This window comes from Apteryx mantelli, chromosome Z (genome assembly GCF_036417845.1).
Source record: "Apteryx mantelli isolate bAptMan1 chromosome Z, bAptMan1.hap1, whole genome shotgun sequence".
In the NCBI taxonomy this organism is placed as follows: domain Eukaryota; kingdom Metazoa; phylum Chordata; class Aves; order Apterygiformes; family Apterygidae; genus Apteryx; species Apteryx mantelli.
This window is the reverse complement of record NC_090020.1, coordinates 52,041,902-52,060,279: the sequence shown is the minus strand read 5'-3', so window position 1 is coordinate 52,060,279 and position 18,378 is coordinate 52,041,902. Positions and strand designations below refer to the sequence as shown.

The 18,378-nt window shown below is 39.4% G+C and overlaps 1 protein-coding gene across 5 annotated transcripts in view; it reads right to left on the bottom strand.

Moving 5' to 3' along the window:
* Positions 1-17,746, bottom strand: part of ARB2A (ARB2 cotranscriptional regulator A) — a 271,256-nt gene extending 253,510 nt beyond the window's left edge. For 4 of the 5 annotated variants that reach the window (XR_010886917.1, XM_067315873.1, XM_067315875.1 and 1 more), the window contains exon 1: positions 17,636-17,746. The gene's annotated coding sequence lies outside the window, so the exon portion shown is untranslated. Of the gene's footprint in view, positions 1-50; positions 101-17,635 lie in introns of all 5 variants that reach the window. The other variant, XM_067315874.1, reaches the window with a different exon arrangement.
* Between the last annotated feature and the right edge of the window lie 632 nt (positions 17,747-18,378).

Genomic DNA, 18,378 nt, shown 5'->3' with positions numbered 1-18,378 from the left:
TACCCCAAGATTGGGGTACATTGATGACTAGGACATTAATTTCACCGTACCTTAGTCTTTCTCCAAAAGGCCAGAAAGAATCCTCCATGCATAGCAGGTGCTGGGGAAAATAAATGAATTAATGTTTATAAAGAACTTATACCTTGCAATTAAAGCCTTGTAAAAAAGCTCTTGTAACATTCAATAATGCTATATTCATTGCAAATTTTGGATTGTGTTGTTCAATTAGTGCATTAGTGACTACATATTAAGTCATGAGGACAAAAAGAAATGCTAAGTAGTTATTAATTCAGGCAAACAGTTTTGTGTAAAATGGTCTTTCATTAAAAAACTATTTTATCACAGTGTACATCACAAGAATAAGTCATTTTAGCACAACATAACTTGATAATATAGCTGAAATTGCCCTGCGGTGGTCTATAAAAACTGTTTTTGAAGAGTTTTTAGAATGATTGCATTAGACTATCAGTTTTAACTCAACAGGATTCTGGCTTGAAAGACAGGGTGGAGAACACTGACTCTCAATGGGCTCATCTTTGTACATACTAAGGAGTTATAGGACAATACCAGAATTTTAAATCTCTTTTTTAATGTCATCTTCTCTCAAGCCAATCCCATGGGTTAACTGGGTGAGGAAAAGGCCTCCAAACACAGAAAAACTCTGAGACTATTAAAAGAGCCTTCTCTTAGGGAGACATTGAGGTAATTTGCAGGACAGCTAAAGAAAGAGAGAGAAAGAGAGAGACTGGAAAACTCTAGGGAAATGATTTCTGCTTAGGCTACCATCAAAAGTTGCTAAAAAAAACCAGCTGTATGTGCATATGTCTAGTACTTTAAAATCACTTTTTTTTTTTAAAATCATCTCTGCCTTTGCTCTTAAGTAATAAACAGTTCAACTTTCAAAAGGCCTGTCTGCCACTAATTGAAGACTCTTGAAAATAAGACAGAGAGACCAGATGGAAATGCAATGGATCCAGCATAGTATCCCAGATCCTGGTACGCAGTGAATTATTTATAATTCTACTCTAGACTCTGTGCTGAGGAAGTGCACAAAAAGAGACTAGGAAAAGGTCAGAGGTGGATGCAGCTTTCTGTTAGATACCTGCTCTCTCCAAAGCATTCCAGCATGTGCACATGCAAAGAGTGAATACTCCCATCCAGTTTGATTTCTCCACATCTAACACACAGATACCTTGATGATACAGAAATATTCAAAACAGATGGATGGTGTACAGAATCAAAACATGCACAAGTGAAATGAGCATGTGGGGCCACCGAAAACATCAGTTCATCATCAAGACACATTATTCCGGAATCAGTCTAAAACCCCCCAGGCTCCCAGAGCGTGCAGACTCTCCTTTGCAGCAATGTCTGCCTCAATGATTCTGCCTTACAGCACTGCCCACAGCTTCTCCAGTTGTAGGACACCTGATTCTTCTATTTTATCATTCCTCCAGCTTTAATAATACAGTACCTCAATTTCTTTGGTCTATCCTCTGGCTGAGAGGCATCACATGCTATTTAGCGAGTTGAACCAAGAAGAACTGCTTCATTTCAACTATCTAGAAGGCCAAGCAAATGGCTCTGTGAAACCCATGCAGCACACTGACTTGGATCTGCTGGCTTGCCATAAAGCCATGTCACCATACAATATATATAAGCAATGTAAATCATGTAAATATATTATCCATATAGCTCATTATTTAAGACCAACTTGATCTTAAAATTACAACCATGTCACACTTGTATTTTTAACTTTATTTTTTGTACCAGTAAATCTTTTCTACTTTTTATTACAAAGCAATAAAAAAACCCAAAACAAATAAGATAAAAAGCAAGGCAAGTAAACAGCTTTATTTTGTATGGATTTCAGAATCAGTCAAAGAAAACCTCATTCTATTGTTTTCAAACCAGTACCATAACTGCATGTTTCCTTACCAGGTAAGTTTTAAAAATTGAAAACCTCGTATTTACATTAAAAATATTCCACTAATAGCCTAAATCAGTAACTGCAAACAGCCTTTCCTAGACAGCTCTGCTATTGCCTAATATGCAACCTTGCTATCTCTGCCCAGAGTCAAGACTGCTAAACAACGAATCTCAGAACAGTCTAGGTTGGAAGGGATTTCTGGAAATCATCTGGTCCAATCTTCCGTCAAAAGCAAGGCCTCAGATCAGGTAATCCAGGTCTCTGTCAGATTAAGTCTTGAATATTTCCAGTGAGGGAAATTCCACCACTTCTCTAGGGTACTTAGTCCAATGTTCAATTTTCTTACAATTTTTTTTTTCTTATACCCGGATGCAATTTCCTCTGAAGCAACTAGCGTGCATTTCCTCTTGTCCTGTCACTGTGCACTTCTCTATAACTTCTTCTCTATAACTACCTTCTAGGTAATGGAGGACTGATTAAATCTTCTGGACCCTTCCCTTCCTTAGGTTGAAGAAATTCTTTCAATCCTTCTTCGTATGTCAAGTCTTCCAGTCCTCTAATCATCCTGGTGGCCCTTTGCTGAACCCTCTCCAAATTTTCAATGTCTCTCGAACTCAGGAGACAAATCAGACAGGTGTCCTAGGTACACCCTTACTGGTGTGGCACAGGACTTGACTGGCCTGTGTTCAGCTTATTGTCCAACAGGACCTCCAGCTCCCTTTCAGCAGAGCTACATCCCAGCCAGCGAGACCTGGGCTGCCCTGCTGCTTGCTGGTGCACAACTTAACAGGTATCTTTGTTAAAACTTATGCAAGTCTTGTTGGCCCAGTCTTCCAGCCTGTATGCTGCATGGACGTATTCATGCAAATCTTGCTGGCCCAGTCTTCCAGCCTGCATGATGTATTACTGCTGTGCTCAAATAAAGATGATAATGATAATAACGAATCTATCAGTTTCATTTGCACTTTTGACTTGGCACTGGATTTGAACTCCAGGAGAAAAAAAATGGTGGTAACCATTCTTTTTTTTTTATTCTACATCCTTTTGCAATATTGATAGCTTTTATTTACCACACTATTAGGTTACTGAAATAGACTCCTCAGAGCAAGTTCAATTATACTGGTTACCTGACATACTTCAATAAGTTGAACAGATGTATCAAGTGATTCAGTTTAGCCTCAAGTCTAAATACTCTGTCCTAATAGTAAACACTTAAAATACAAGGTCTAATGAAATTTCTCTTGACCAATCATTCTAAATCACCCTCCTAAAATTCCTCGTATGTTTTGTGGAAAACACTGCACTTCCTACCAGCATGAATGAATCCCTACTGAGGAGGGAAACTGTCTTAAATTTTGTAAAGCACTGCAGAATGCATGATATAGTGGAGTTCAGCCAAGTGCCACCAAACTCAAAGATATGCAGATACAAGCAGCAGGTGCAGTGGGAAGAAAGAGACTGGAGATGTAACTTAGTCTGACAAAAAAGCAACACCAGAAATTTGTAGCTTTTGCTTGGAAGACTCACAGAGGTTCAGGCCTGGGCCCATGAAATCACCCAGAATGACTTCCTGTCAATCAGAGGCCCTTATATTTCCTTCAGCTACCATTCTCTAAGATCAATCACCTGTGTTTAACAACATTTCTTCTAGAAAGGCATCCAATCTCAATTTGAAGTCATTATGAGATAAAGAGTCCACCACTGCCTTATACAAAATACTTAGTTTGAAAGGTTAGGCACTCTCTTTGGTAGTTTATTTCCAGTTTGAATAACTCTGGCTTCAGTCATTGGTTGTTATTACTATGCTTTTGTATGCTAAGTTCCATCTTCCTATTTTTCCCTACTTGATTAGATGTTACAATCAAGTCATATTATGCTTTTTTTCTGATAAAAAAGTTTAGCAGAGTCTCTCACTTTAAAATTTTTGTTCTAACCCCCAAGTCATTTTTTTCCAGTTTCTGTGTCCCTTTTAATTTTTTCAGTACTAAGTGACAACATTATGCAAGCCAAACACAGCTAGAGTGGTGGATTCACAGGGAAGAGTCCCTCATTTTTCTTGATTTCTTTTAGTTCTGAAAATCTGATTTGCCTTTCTAAAACATTTTTAGGTTGTTTAGACCTAACTTACCAAATGACTGCATTATACCAATACACCTAAATTCTTTGTTATTTATCACTGGCTTGACAACAAATTTTAATGGTAATGATTTTACATTATTTCCTGGGATCACTGCTAAAGCAGTATTTACTGAAGACCATCACTCCTGAAAACTGCTACTTGAACTTTTTCAGAAAGACATTAAATGCCTCAGTAAGTGGCTATTCTACTCAAACTAAACAATCTTGAAGGTTGAATGAGATTATCCTAAAGTACTCAGTTTACATAATCTTAAATCTACTATACTGAAACAGTAAATTTAATCAAGCAAACTCAGAATCTGAAAGAACAAAACAAAGTTTACTGTCATTTAATTATTCATTAATAAGAATTTTCCATTAGGATTCCATTATTTTACCCACGTTTTGACAGTCAGCTAAGCAGTCTCTAATTGTCTGAGTTGACCCATCGTCTTCTATCAAATATTGACACACATCAGCACTTTTCTCATCTTCTAAAATTTCCTTATCATTCCATGTATTTAAAATGAGTATCAGTGAAGAGAGGGCTTCCTTTAACACCTCTTTTATTGTTCTTTGTGTCCAAGTTAATAATCTCTCTCACAAATGACAATGAGTGACCGTTAAAACAAAGTGGCACAGGAAGTAGTGGACTCTTCACTTCTTAATGATTTCAGATAGAGATTGGACGCCTTCTTAGAAGGAATGTGCAGCTAAACACAACCTACTGATTTGAACAGAGTGATAGCTGAAAAATAAACAGCTACAACAGCATTCATCCATGAAGAACAGTAATAATAGGAAAAAGGTAAATGATCTGTTGTGTAACTCTACTTTTATGTCACCTTAAGATCAGATAGATAAACCCTAACCCTAAAAAGGCAAGTAAATAAAATACATGTATACTAAGGTCTGTCCATATTAAGGTACTTACTTTTATGTCAACCTCCACAGTAGCTGATCACATTGCTTCCTGAGTCTACATGAAAATTAATGCAGGAACAGCAAGGATACATGATATGGTATGTTGCATTGAAAAAATATGAACCAACACCAGCCTCGTCCAGTGTAACAAGAGACTATTGAAAAACACATTATAGGCAATGCAAAGAGTTTGTCACGTAACTGATGAACTTCAAGAAAATCTACAGGCATTACAACAATAGTAGCTTATCCCTATGTAAACAAGAATCCGTATTTAAAAATGAAATGAAAGCTATACGGAGCATTATAAGGTCATGTCAGCAGTATAAACACAGCCTGTAAAGAAAACTATCACATCACTAGCAAGAAAATTTACAGCATGGCAAAAAAATGTTTTAAGAATCCAAACTACTCCAAGTAAAAATGTAACCATTATTTCTCCAATCCTTCATATTTTTAATACGCTCCCAAATGAAAGCAGAAGCAGCATGTTCCAGTAAGAACATCTTAGAAATGTGAAATACTCTGAAGAGGCAAAATTTTTTTGCCCTGAATCCCTTTTGCTGGGCAGGGGGAAAAAGAAAGAGAAACAAAATCTTGAGAGAAACCAGAATTTTCAGACTTTCCATGCTTTGGTACTAATTTTATTGTAAACCTTGAAAAAGGATACAATAGAACATGAAATGAGGAAAAAAGCACATGGAAAGCAGTTTTGCAAAAAATGTTAATAAAAGTAGGTCAGTGATGGTAGACCAAATTTGAGGTATACTTTCTTCACCATAATTCTGGCACAAAGCCAGAAGGTGAGAAAAAAAATCTCATTAGGACCCCAAAAATGGGGAGGGGGGCAAGGGTAGGAGCAGGATTCTCAAAGCACTGGAAACTGTAAGTAGTATAAACTCCACTTCCAAAAGTGATTTGAAATTAGGACTCAAGTGTTTTAAAACCAAAGGCAATATAACATCTATGATAGAGAAATATTATTCTTGTATTTCTGATAAAATGTCTTGACTAGCCAGGTATTTAATTACCGAGAGAATCAGGTACAGACCTCAAATTCAAACAGAAAGCAACGCCAAAATACGTTAAAATTCAAAGTGACTAAAAATGACTGAACTTTAAAATCTGCTATTTCTCAGTCTTGCAAGAATCAGTTAAGCAAATGTCTCCATTCCAATGGATACAGCTCTTGTGTTACTCTCTCTGAAGCTTCACAAAACATAATGAATATTGCTTCAAGCTGTTATCATTTGGAAAACGGAAATTCCACAATTTAGAAGACAGCAGAAAACATTTTCTAGAGTATATGTATCTAAAGTTGCTCAAAAGCTTAAAATGAGACCTGAAAAAACAAATTAATAAATAAGGTTCTGGCAGCTTGGGCTGCACTAGGAAGAGCATTGCCAGCAGGTCAAGGGAGGTGATCCTTCCCCTCTACTCGGCACTGGTGAGACACATCTGGAGTGCTGGGTCCAGTTGTGGGCTCCCCAGCACAAGAGAGACATGGCACTACAGGAGTGAGTCTTGTCATACGAGGAGAGGCTGAGAGAGCTGAAACCGTTCAGCCTTGAGAAGAGAAGGCTCAGGGGCAATCTTATGAACGTGTATAAATATCTGATGCGGGGAGATTAAAGAAGATGGAGCCAGACTCTTCTCATTAGTACGGAGTGAAAGGACAAGAGGCAATGGTCACAAACTGAAATACAGGAAATTCTGTTTAAACTTAAGAAAACACTTTTTTACTGTGAGGGTGGTCAACCACTGGAACAGATTGCTCAGAGAGGCTGTGGAGTCACCATCCTCGGAGATATTCAAAACTTGAGTAGACACGGCCCTGAGCAACCTGTTCGAGATGACCCTCCTCTGAGCAGGAGAGGTGCTCTAGACAATGATTCTGTGAAGATGAGAAAAATTCAAAGTGCGTAATAAGTTGATACATAAAAAGCATGTTTGTGTGTGTGCATATATATATTCAAATGTGTGTGTGTATATACACACATACAATACACATGTATATACATGTATATACACACACACTTATACATATGTTAGTTATGCCCCACAATAGCAATGAACAGGTTATAATAAAAGATGTGACGATTGTTATGAGCAAACCGTGGATGAGCAAGACCTAGAATTGTGGTCTTGGGGTTTCAGTTTTGCGTTCTTAGGAATTTCTTTCCGATTCTCCAATTTGAGTGAAACAGCCCAAATGTATCACCATGAAACTGTCAAAACCATCAGGGCTATAGCCATGAGTAATTTGTGAAGGCTGACAACACTGGATATTACTCATTCTATTGGTAACCACCTTTTTTTAGTACATTAAAACAACTTCAAGCTGGTTAAAATCACCTTGCAGAGGATGAATAAAACCTTTAAAAGTTTCTCTGCTTTCCATAGATGATAGTGTATGCCAAATATGAGTGCATTTATTACACAAAGACATTATTAAAAAATTGTGAAATCAAGTCCTCAGGTATCAGGAAATATCAGAATTAAGGTTGCTTGCACAAACTTATTTCAGCTTCCTTGTGTACATGCACTAAAATCCAGTCTTACACAAAAATCAAAGTGGAGAAAATCAAAACAAAGAAAAGAATTCACCTCATTCTCCCCTACTTCTCAAAGTCAGCATCATCTATAGCTAAATATTTGCCTAACAGTTTTGCCTAAACTCTTTTAAAAAAATACTAATGCTGAATACTCCACAACCTCCCTGAAATTATGCTCACATCGTCAGCTAAACTCATGCTTGTACCACCTTGAGCTTCAGCAAACAGACATCCAAACCGTCAAGCCTCCTGTCTCTTGCTCTGCTTCCCCAGCTGTGCCTGATGACCCTGTTGAATGAAATGCAACAGGAGACCTCTCCCGTGACAGTTTTAGTTCTCCTCTCTACCTAAGGGGTGTGGGAGCACACATCTTCCAGCAACTACAGAGAAAACACATCCTCCATTGTTCTTGATGGCCACTGAACTAGCCTGTTTGACTTAGTATTTTGGCTTTAAATAGAAGTCTACTCCAATGTTAAACTACCCTTATCATAAGAATATTTTTCCTAACTTAAATGTCTTTTGCTGCAGCCCTTTACCTCTTGACTTATAGACATCGAGAAAGTTTCTACTCTTTCTCTTTGTAGCATCCTTTCCCATAACTGGAGACTGCTATCATGTCTTTCTTAGTCTCCTCTAGTCTGAGCAAACTAGAATTCTTTCCAACTTTCCACATTACTTTTTTTTTTCTAGATTTCTGAGCACTCACACTGCTTTCCCCAGAAAGACTCTCCAACTGGCTTAAAACCTTTCTTAAATGTGATGCCAAAACTGACCAAAGGAGTACCAGCTGAGGCCTGAGCAATGTGGAACAAAGTGAAATTATCATGTCACATATTTAAATATGGCACTTCTAACTATGCATCCTGGTAGAATAATTACCTTTTGTGCAGAAGCACAGTATTATTGACTCATGTTCAGATTATGATTCATCTAAAAATCTGGAATCCTTTTTTTCTAGAACTATTGCTATTTTGTATTTATGTAGGGAACTATCTAATCTAAGCATAGCATTTTGCATTTGTCCTTTTAAACTGCATTATTTATTTCATGTTGTTTCTCTAATTTTTTAAGCCATCTAAAATTCTAAATTTATCCTTTGCAGAACTCAAATTCTCTCCCAGCTTGCTGCTTTCTGTAAAATTAATACATGTACTGTCTATGCCATCATCATCCAAGCCATTAACAAAATGAAGACATAATCACATTTGTTCTCTTCCACTGGACTTCTGCCTCTGTCAATGCACAGAATGAAGGTGCTCACTTGATAAGGAGCTATTCAGCTTTTTGTCTGACCTTTCTGTCTTCAGCTCCAAGTGTGACCCTAATGTTTTTCCCATCCCCAATTTCTCCTCCCACACAATTAAGTGCCTCTTGATCATTCTTTCCGTTTCTCTCACTAGCTCCTTGTCCCACTTTGCCTTATTCTGCCCTGAGAGCTTCTAGTACCATTTCAATCTCCTCTTCTCCAAGCTGTCCTAGTTTGTCCTTTTATCTCAAGAGTTTCAGCAGAGACACTGCCAACTCAACTGCTCATTCCAAACTCCCGTTTGTCCACTTTAATTAAATCAGCTGGTTTCATTCTTCTTGCTATTGCAGAACTAGCATGGGGATAAGAATGCTGCTGAGCATTTGGTCAGACCAAAATCCCTGTTCTCCATCCACCCTCACCATAGGCCAATCAAAACAACATTGGCTAGTCATCACAGAAGTTTAGCTTTACAGTCCAGTGTTGGAACAAGCATGCTCAGCTGCTCTCTGCAGCTGGTGTACATGAGTCCAACCAACAAAAAGGGCAGAGTATGTTTCGTACAGGTAGAATATTTGGATTTTTATGTACTAAAACTGAAGAAGTTGATACCTGACACAAAAGCAGACCTTGCCAAATATCAGGTTTCTTATCCAAAACACGGAGGTACTGTAGCACAGAATCATGTATATTAGAAGGGACCTCTGGAGGTCATCTACTCCAACCTCCTGCTAAAAGCAGGTCTAATAAGAACAGGATGCTTAGGGACTTGTCCAGTCAAGTTTTGAACATGTAGGATAGAGATTCCACAGCTTCTCTTGGCCCCATTCCCACATTTGATCACCCTCATGGTAATTTTACTTTTTTTGTATTTACCAGCATCTCTCAAAGTAAACCATTAAAATTTATCTATCTGCTATTCTATATTGCTGTGAGGGGTGCAATTTAAAACAAGCAAACAAAAAACACCATGAATCTTTTCTGGGAAGCTTAAATACTACCACACACACAAAGTTTTCCTATATTCCTGTCAATAATACTCTATAGAGTACTACTGACACAGAGCTTTTCAGGAACTTTTTAACAGAGTGTTCTCTAAATGTTTCCACTGGACATCACCAAGTAGTCAAAACCTGAACTTCTCACAGGAATGTACAACTAGCTTTGAAAAAATCAATTTCTGCCCGACTCAAACCAGGTACTTAAGCTTTCTTTCTCATCCCAAGAAAATGCAGATATGGCCTAGTATCATTAAGGAACTGGATTTCCCATCTCATGTTCCCTTCCCTGGACCAGCCGCCCTACTCTTGCAATAATTCAAACTACTGGTTATTTTGGTGTGGTCCTTTCACAATCACTCCTTAAGCATTTATCCTAATTTTTATTACTCCTTAAATATTCACTAAACTTAAAAAAAAAAAAAAAAAGACAAAGAATATAAGTAACAAAACAAAGAATGAGAAGACAAAAAAAAACAAAAAACCCCCCACCCTTAACTGCCCACAGACTGATGTGAGGAAGATAATGAACAGGAACTTAACGCACTCCTTCTGGAGTAGAAGTTCAACCTATCTGACACTTGTGAAGCTGGTGGGATGATTCACATGAATGAAATGTTTAAAAAAAATAGATATAACCTATTTAGAAACAGCAACAATGGAGAACAAATGGCATTGTATGCCAAAAATGTCATTGTCTGTTTCTGAGTCACTGACAACAGAAAATCACGTCTTAAGAAATAAAGTACAAGTCAGAATACTAGCTGATGTTTGCTACAGATATGAAATCTCACATACTATGGTGGTTAAGCATCTATTGCATCTTGTTGGAAATAAAGTTTCATTATCACAGTGGACATAAGACTGAGCAAGATAACCCGGAGCTTTCGGGCTGCCATTATCAGAACATGCTTGAAATTTCTGAAAATTGAGGACAATTTCTTATGCTGAGAAATGTTACATCCAATCCAAGGGAAAGCTGTGTTCGACTTCATCTGGAGAGATAACAAGTACCCCACTATGTCATAAAGAACAAATACAGAACAAAGACAGGTCCTGCCCGCAGGTCTTGGAATCAAAGAACATATTCCCAAACACATTTTTTGCAAAACGACTTAAGCAGGCCCACCTCCTACTTGTGCTACCCCCTCAGTTGTGCAAACAGTTGTATAACTGTTTGTAGCAATGCTTAGTGAACCAGTTCAGGAAACCAGATCAGAGTTAAATCAGAAGAGGGAACTGATCTGAGTTAAAACAACCTTTATTTTAAGAGTTTACTTTTAACTTACCAGTTCCCAGATTCAGTTCATTACATGGTATAACTTAGGTGACAGAACAAGGCAAGAACATACAGTTGCTGCCTGAAAATTCTTTAGTTTGATTTGCCAACATGGACCCAAGGAGACAAGAAAGAAACACAGAGAGAGACGAAGCAGAACAAGGACTCAAAAATGATCATTAAAATAGGCAATAGTTTATTCTTGTGAATTTCAAAGTCCATTGTTCTGAAAAAAAAGAGGAAACATTTAAAAATAAAGTAACAAGAAAGCTCCGCTAAATTTTGTCTTGTTGATGAGCATGTACCAAGTGTGAGTTTGCAATTATAATAATTTGTTGATTTTGATGACTCTGCTTGCTCTCCGTCTCCTTGGCCCAGAGGTGGGCAGCTACATTAATAGAGTCCTGTAGCTTGTGACTTATCGCCATATAGATATGTGATTCTCAGTAGTTTAGGTTTTATTTCACAAGATTTAATCAAATGCTTCAGTGGAGAAATACTCTTTCACTCTGTGTACTATTATCCTGAGAGAGAAAGCGTGTGTGCACACATGAGTGTATGCACAGCTGTTTATCCCTCATTTTGCCATATTTCCATAATGCCTTTATATAATGGCTCTTTCACTACCAAGCAATCCTGTTACCATATTTCTTCTTTTAAAATACTTCCAGTTTTGTTTTTGACTGCAATTTCTGTTTTTATTTAAATCTGCTCCTCTTACTCATTTCAACATCTTATTTCTTGAGATGGGTTTATAACACATACATTCTGCAAGATAAATTACACAGTCGCTTGTTGGAAAAAAAGTTAGAAGCTTTCAGGGTTGCTTGGCTATACTCTTGTCCTTAGGACAAAAATAAAGGAAGCAAGGAAAGAATATGGTTTAGCATCTTCTTTACTTAAATGAGAAGATGGAGATTTGCATGGATTATATGCTAATGGTGCTATGCATAAATATTATATTCACTCAAATGTGAATTTCAAATGCTTTGTGAAGCCAGGCTTGCAGAACTTTAAAAGAAACCATAACCAACTATACTATCTGTCAGGCTTGGTCTTTGACACAACATTGAAAACAACTTGGAGTTTATGTGGCATATTGACAACATGATCAATCAGAACCACCTTGTGCATCTTCTCAGACAAGTAGTAATTATTTTAAAAAAATGGGATAGTTTCCCTTCTAGCATAGAGGAATGTGACAGCTGTGAAGTACAACAGAACTACCAGCTCCCAGCAAGCAGCAAGAATAAGACCAGAATGAGGTCCACTACACCTGTTTCTAAGCCAAAATATACTTCAGTTAAGGCATGAAGAGAAACAGGAGAACCCATTTTCCCTGTGTCCCACCAGGAGCTTTTGGCATGCAAGCTGCATAAAGCTGATGTGGTGAAGAAAGCTCAGTAGGCCATCAGAGTATGAACACTGCAGCTGAAATGTCCAGAGAATTCAGAACAAATATCTAAAACATTTAATTGCAAATGGAAAATGGCAACTTTATTAAGCTTATAATTCAGACAAATCCAGACTAACTTCTCTTGGGAAAGGGTTCACACTTTCCAAAGCTATCTTCCTATTAAATTTTGTATTTTTTATCCACATCTTGGAGATTCCTAGAGATACTTACAGTACTCTGCAATATTTTCAGCACAGTAAAAACCATTTTTCACTAAGCCCCTCTCAAAAAAATTATGTTTAGATCAAACCTTGACCTGAAATTGGCAGTAAACACGAAAACTTCCCTATGAACAACTGATGACAAACAAGAGAAAACATGCAAAAATTAGGACCATGTAATGTTGTGGGTCAGGCTTTAAACACACAAGCATGAAGAAACATAAAACTGTCAGGCCCATGCCAAAACAACTTTAACCGTTTTTGTACATACATTTCATTAAGCTATGCACGATAACTTTAACATTTGGCATCACTAGGAGTGCATCAGGTAGGGACCTGTTTTCAGTCAATGCCAGAATTGGCTAATTAGCAATCCACTTGATAAGGCTTACAGCTCATTTTGATTTTAACCATCATTTTTCTTTCTAAGGGTACAATAAAGACAATTGTTTAAAATTTTTTCTTCACCTGACTGAGAAAACCCTTATTTGCTGACAAGAAAAGTTTCCTAAATTAACTGATGTACTAGATATATTGATTTAGCTAATACTACAGCTGCTAAGGCAATGCTTATTTCAGGTAAGTGTAAAAAAATCAATACTACAGAGACTAAAACCTCTGTATAGCAGGTTTAATAGAAACTGTTGCCCTTCAACTTCTGCTGGGCAACAGGAAACTGCAAGATTACTGAAACTTCAGTAACTGTATTGCAGAAACACAATTAGCTGCTTAACTATACGTAGTCCAACTTTCCTCTTCTGGACACCAGCTCAGCAGAATATAAATTGCAGTATTAGACTGGTTACATCAAGCAGGAAGTCAATATGACTGAAACCCTTTCTGGGAGAGTGTGACCAGAAATAAAGGCAGTTACATAAAGACTGCACTAGCCCACAGAGCAGGGCACCATTCTCACCAGCAGTATCATCAATAATTAACTCAGAAGAGCAGACTGCTTAAGAAACTGGTAAAGGAGCTTTCATCTGGAGCCAATTCAAGAACAGTGTAACTCAGGCTGCAGTTTCATGATTTGCTGAAGCCCATCTAACAGAGCACTTTCAGAGGAAGTGGTCCTTTTCTTATCCTTCTTTCCACCTCTCCATTCCAAACCAAGCATTCCCACATCTTTCCTTGGGTTGGCACTAGCACTTGCGAGCAAACTGATACAACTGAAAGGGAGCATTTTATTTCTCTAGTTTTGTATTAGCTGGATTGGTTTCCTTACCTGGCTCACTATGCAGCCACTTGATCACTACCCCCACCAGAAAGGCCAGGGAGAAAGGCACAGCCACCGTCAGAGGAGAAAGGAGGGCTGCTCCTTTCAGCAGCAGTGGGAACATCAACCTACGTGAACTGCTGTGAAACTGCACCCTGAGCACTCCCTTTTGAGGGATCTGTGATCTGTGGCCAAAGTGAAATGACTTGGTGGTCTGAGCCTAGTTCTTTTACACAGTCAGCTGTAAAACAAAAATCACTACCAAAACTGGCACTTACAGATATCTGATGGCAAGTTGAGCAGAAAGCTCAAGTATTATACAAAATTGAACACTATCTTTTCACCTTCCAGAAAGGTTCAATCACATTAGAAGAACAGTGTAAGGAATACTGTGAGTAGTTAAATATTAAGTTCTCTCTCTCTCTCAAAAAAAAAAAGGCCACTCAAGAAAAAAAAAGGTGTGTGTGTGCCTGCATGTGTATAAACACACATTCTAATCCCAACACTTAAAACACTGAACAACACTCCTGTAAAATAACTATTCTTAAACCCATTAAATTATACCTCAGGAATTCCACTCAGTGTGAATCTGTGAAACTGATCTACAGACTAAGTAGGTAAATGCACATCCATACTTATAAAGAGAAAAATTGTCTCTTCTAAGGCACACACACACACAAAAAAATCATAGGGCAGCATTAAATTTCATAAGCAGATGTTTTCATGCCAAGTGTTAACCAATTTGTTTCAGTAAGCAAGTGGGGAAAAAAAGGAAAAAAAAAAATCTATTCACTCTTTGTATGTATGCCTTACTTCAAAGAATTCCAGGAATCTGTTGTAACTCTGAAAAACTCTGTCACCACAGCACATTGTTCCCTAAAGGAACAGTGGGTCAAATTCAAAGTACCAGGAATAGAGTTGCACTCAGAACTTTTTCTATAGAACTTGGCATGGACAAAACCTCCAAAGTCAGTGCTGAGTCTTCAGGAGGAAAAATAATAAGGTTGTGAACCAAAAAGAAGAAACCAGCAGATAAAACATCATTGAGAAATTACAAGGAGCTCTCCCAAACATTAGCTAGTTACTGCACAAAATACAATTCAGTAAAAACTATGGTCAAGACAACTAACAGATTAACGTATATTCATAATCGGCTACAACCACTGAAAAAGCAAACTGAAGAAAATGAACAAAATCCAGAAAAACTCCAATAATTAAAGGTATTTTAGTATGACAGACAGCACTCTAAGTGTGTACTACGCTTCTGAAATGACGATGCCCTTGTCCACACCTCCAGCTGCTCAGTACTGCTGCCCTGCTGGAAGTTTTCATCTCATTGCTACTCCTACCAGCACCTGCTAAACTATTTTAGACAAAGAGAGTCAGGTCAGCTTAAACACTATAAATATTACACCTGTGTTAACTCAGCATGTTTTGACAGAGAGAGGTTAGGGAGCATTTACACTAACACCAAGGATTGCACATGAGACCTCCAGGAAACAGGCAGGCATCAAGCTGCTGGGAAGAGGTAATGGCAGTGACTTCAGCAACCAGTCTAGCCATAGCCTGGGGCTGATGTTTGCCTAGAGAGACCCTACGAAGGCCAGTAGCTTGGTGAGCAAAGAAGGCTTTTTATTGGAAGAAATATAAAAAAAAGTGAAGAAAATGTAGATGATAATATTTAAAACTCTCAGTATACTAGATATGCTGCATTCCAAATTCAGTGCAGTAAACAGAAACCGACTTGCTGTATTTTACATTGGTATCACTCTGTGATACCCTCCAATCCCTTATGTCCCTTCAGCTACTAAGGCTGTAGGAGTCTTCCCTACACATTTTTGCCTCCTTTCACATAATTACCAAATATCTAATTTTAACATCTTGCAGGCATTCTCCAACCAATATGCTACCATCAGTGCAGCTTTACCATGGGTAACATAATGCGTTACCACCCTCTGTCACCTACACTCTCATTAACAATTCCAAGAAAATATTAGTGATTACTAAAAGAAGCCCTCCTTTTTGCTGTACTGGTGCTATTTATGCTTCTGCAAAGGCAAATATTGCCACCATCCTACTCTTTACTTTGTCACTGAATCACTATGCAGTTAAGAACACAGATACCTTTATCACTGCTGTTGATCTTGGAATACTTCTCTGTCAACAATGGTATATCATGCCCAGGCTCCACTGCCTGCTTAATTGGACTTACTGCCTTAGCCAAAAAATTCATGTGGAAATACTGCAAAGTAGATGCTACATTTTGTTAAGACTTGTTTACCAGGCTTACATGAGACTGAGCAGCTGGGCTCAAGTAACACCACAGTTAAAAGTTAACTACCTAAAAGACAAGCAGTACCATTCTCCATCAAAGCTTCAGTTTTAGTTTTGAAAGAAAACAGAAAAAAGCCAACATTTCTTTAAAAGGCAAAGTACATGTTTTTCAAAAGGAACCATAGACACACATCTGATGTTTTAGAATAATGAACTTTGAGTTACCTAGCTGCCAAACCAAAAACAAACAGCAGTAATAATTTAAAATGAAAAATATTCTTCCTACATTTATGGCTGGATAACACAGAAATGACAAATATTTTATGAAGCTTTCTAAGCTGCCAGACCTACTATGAGAAATTTCAGTCCAAAAAGAAGTTTTCAATCACATATAACTATCAAAGCAAAACTCGGAATGAAAAAATTACCACTCAAACCTAGCTATATTATTAAGCCAGGAGAAGTATGTTCATGCAGTAACTTTCTGACACTTAAGATTGTAAGGAAAGCTTGTATTAGGGAAAGCTTGTAACAGGGAAAACAGATGTCTTATTTAGAGAAAGTGGCTGAAAGTACTAAAAAGCAGCAGTAATGACTATGATCCTGCATTTTGAAAAAAATACTATAAAAAACAAGAGAAATAGCAATTATCCTCTATTTCTAATTGAATTCTCAATCCAAATATCCAAAAGCTGTTTAAAAAGTGTAAATCAGTGAACTAATTACAGGTACAAAAGTGGTAAACAGCTAGGCCTGGAAAATGCAAAAATCCAAGGAAGAACATGGAACTGTGACTGTGTTTTCCCAAGTTTGACTAACAATGTGTTTGTAGTGTGCCTCCTTGGCATGCCACAATGATTCATATTTTGAATGTATCTGCAAGCCTGACAGTGCAATACAAAACTACAGGTACCAGAGCAATGAAAACAGTTCACTAGTATGGCTGCTCTCACACAACCAAGTCATGCTGTAATGACCAGATTCATTCTGGGGACGGAGACACAGCATCTTATTCACGCAATTAAAGCGGTACCCCCTTCGGTCGAGAAGCACACCCAAGCCTGACGTTAAGCCTACTCCCAACGTGCTGGGTAGGCAGCTCCTGAAGAAGGGCAGCTCAGGGAAGATGCATTTAAACAAGCGCTGAAGAGAGGGCAGTTTCTCCTGGCGAAGTTTCTTTACTGCGATGCACCTTTGCGGAGTGCTTGGAGAAGACACCGAAACGGGAGCCCCGAAATCAGTGACACTACTTATGGGGGGAGGTCCCGTCCCGGCGGCGGGGCAGGCTGCGCTCCGCACCCCGCCGCCCTCACGGCGCTCCGGGGCGGCCGCCGCGGCCCGGCCCGCCCGCGCAGCGCAGCCCGCGGCCCGCCCGGGGGGCGGCGGCGGCCGCCGGGACGGTCCCGCGGCAGGCCGGCCGGGGCAGAGGCGACACGGCGGGCGGGGGGGGGGGGAGCGGCGGCGGCGGCACGTACCTGGCGCCCCTCGCCGGCGGGCAGGGCGGGGCGAGGCGCCGTTACCGGGAAACGCGCAGCCGCTCCCGCTCCTCTCCCGGCGAGCGGCGCCGCCCGCCCCCTCCACGTCCACTTCCGGGGTCTGCGGGCCGTGACGTCAGCGCCCGGGACGCGGCGGGGAACCCGGAAGCGGGGCGGCTCCCCGGGGAGGGGCAGGGGCGGCGGCGGCGGCGGCGGAAGAAGCGGGAGGCGGGAGGCGGGAGGCAGGTAACGGCTGGGGCCGCCGCCGCTCCGCCGCCAGCCGGAAGGGAGCTGAACCTTGGCACGTCTTTGTCTGTGCCAAAGCCCAGCGTGTTTTGTGGGGTGCTGGAAATGGAGACTTCCTCCAGAAAAAGGGATGTTCAATAAAAAAAATGCCCTTCCGTGCAGTTGGAAGAAGCCGTGCAATAAGACTGGGCTTTTTCTCTTCCCCCGGGGAAGCAACCGGTTGAGGAGGAGCAGTGTGCGAGCTCTCGGCTTGCTGAACTGAGCTTTGCTGGTGTGGATCTTGCATTTAGATACACACTGTATACAGTGTTTAAACCCCCCTTTTTTTTTTAATTCAAATTATGCTTTGGCCTGGTCGATCTGGAAAGTTACAATTTTCCATTCACTTTATAAGTTTCCATTTTGGTGACTCAGGAGTTTGTCAAAACTATCTGTTAAAATTTTTAATGCCAGACATTTCAGCCATTTTCAGCCATGAGGACTGAGCCTTGCACTGG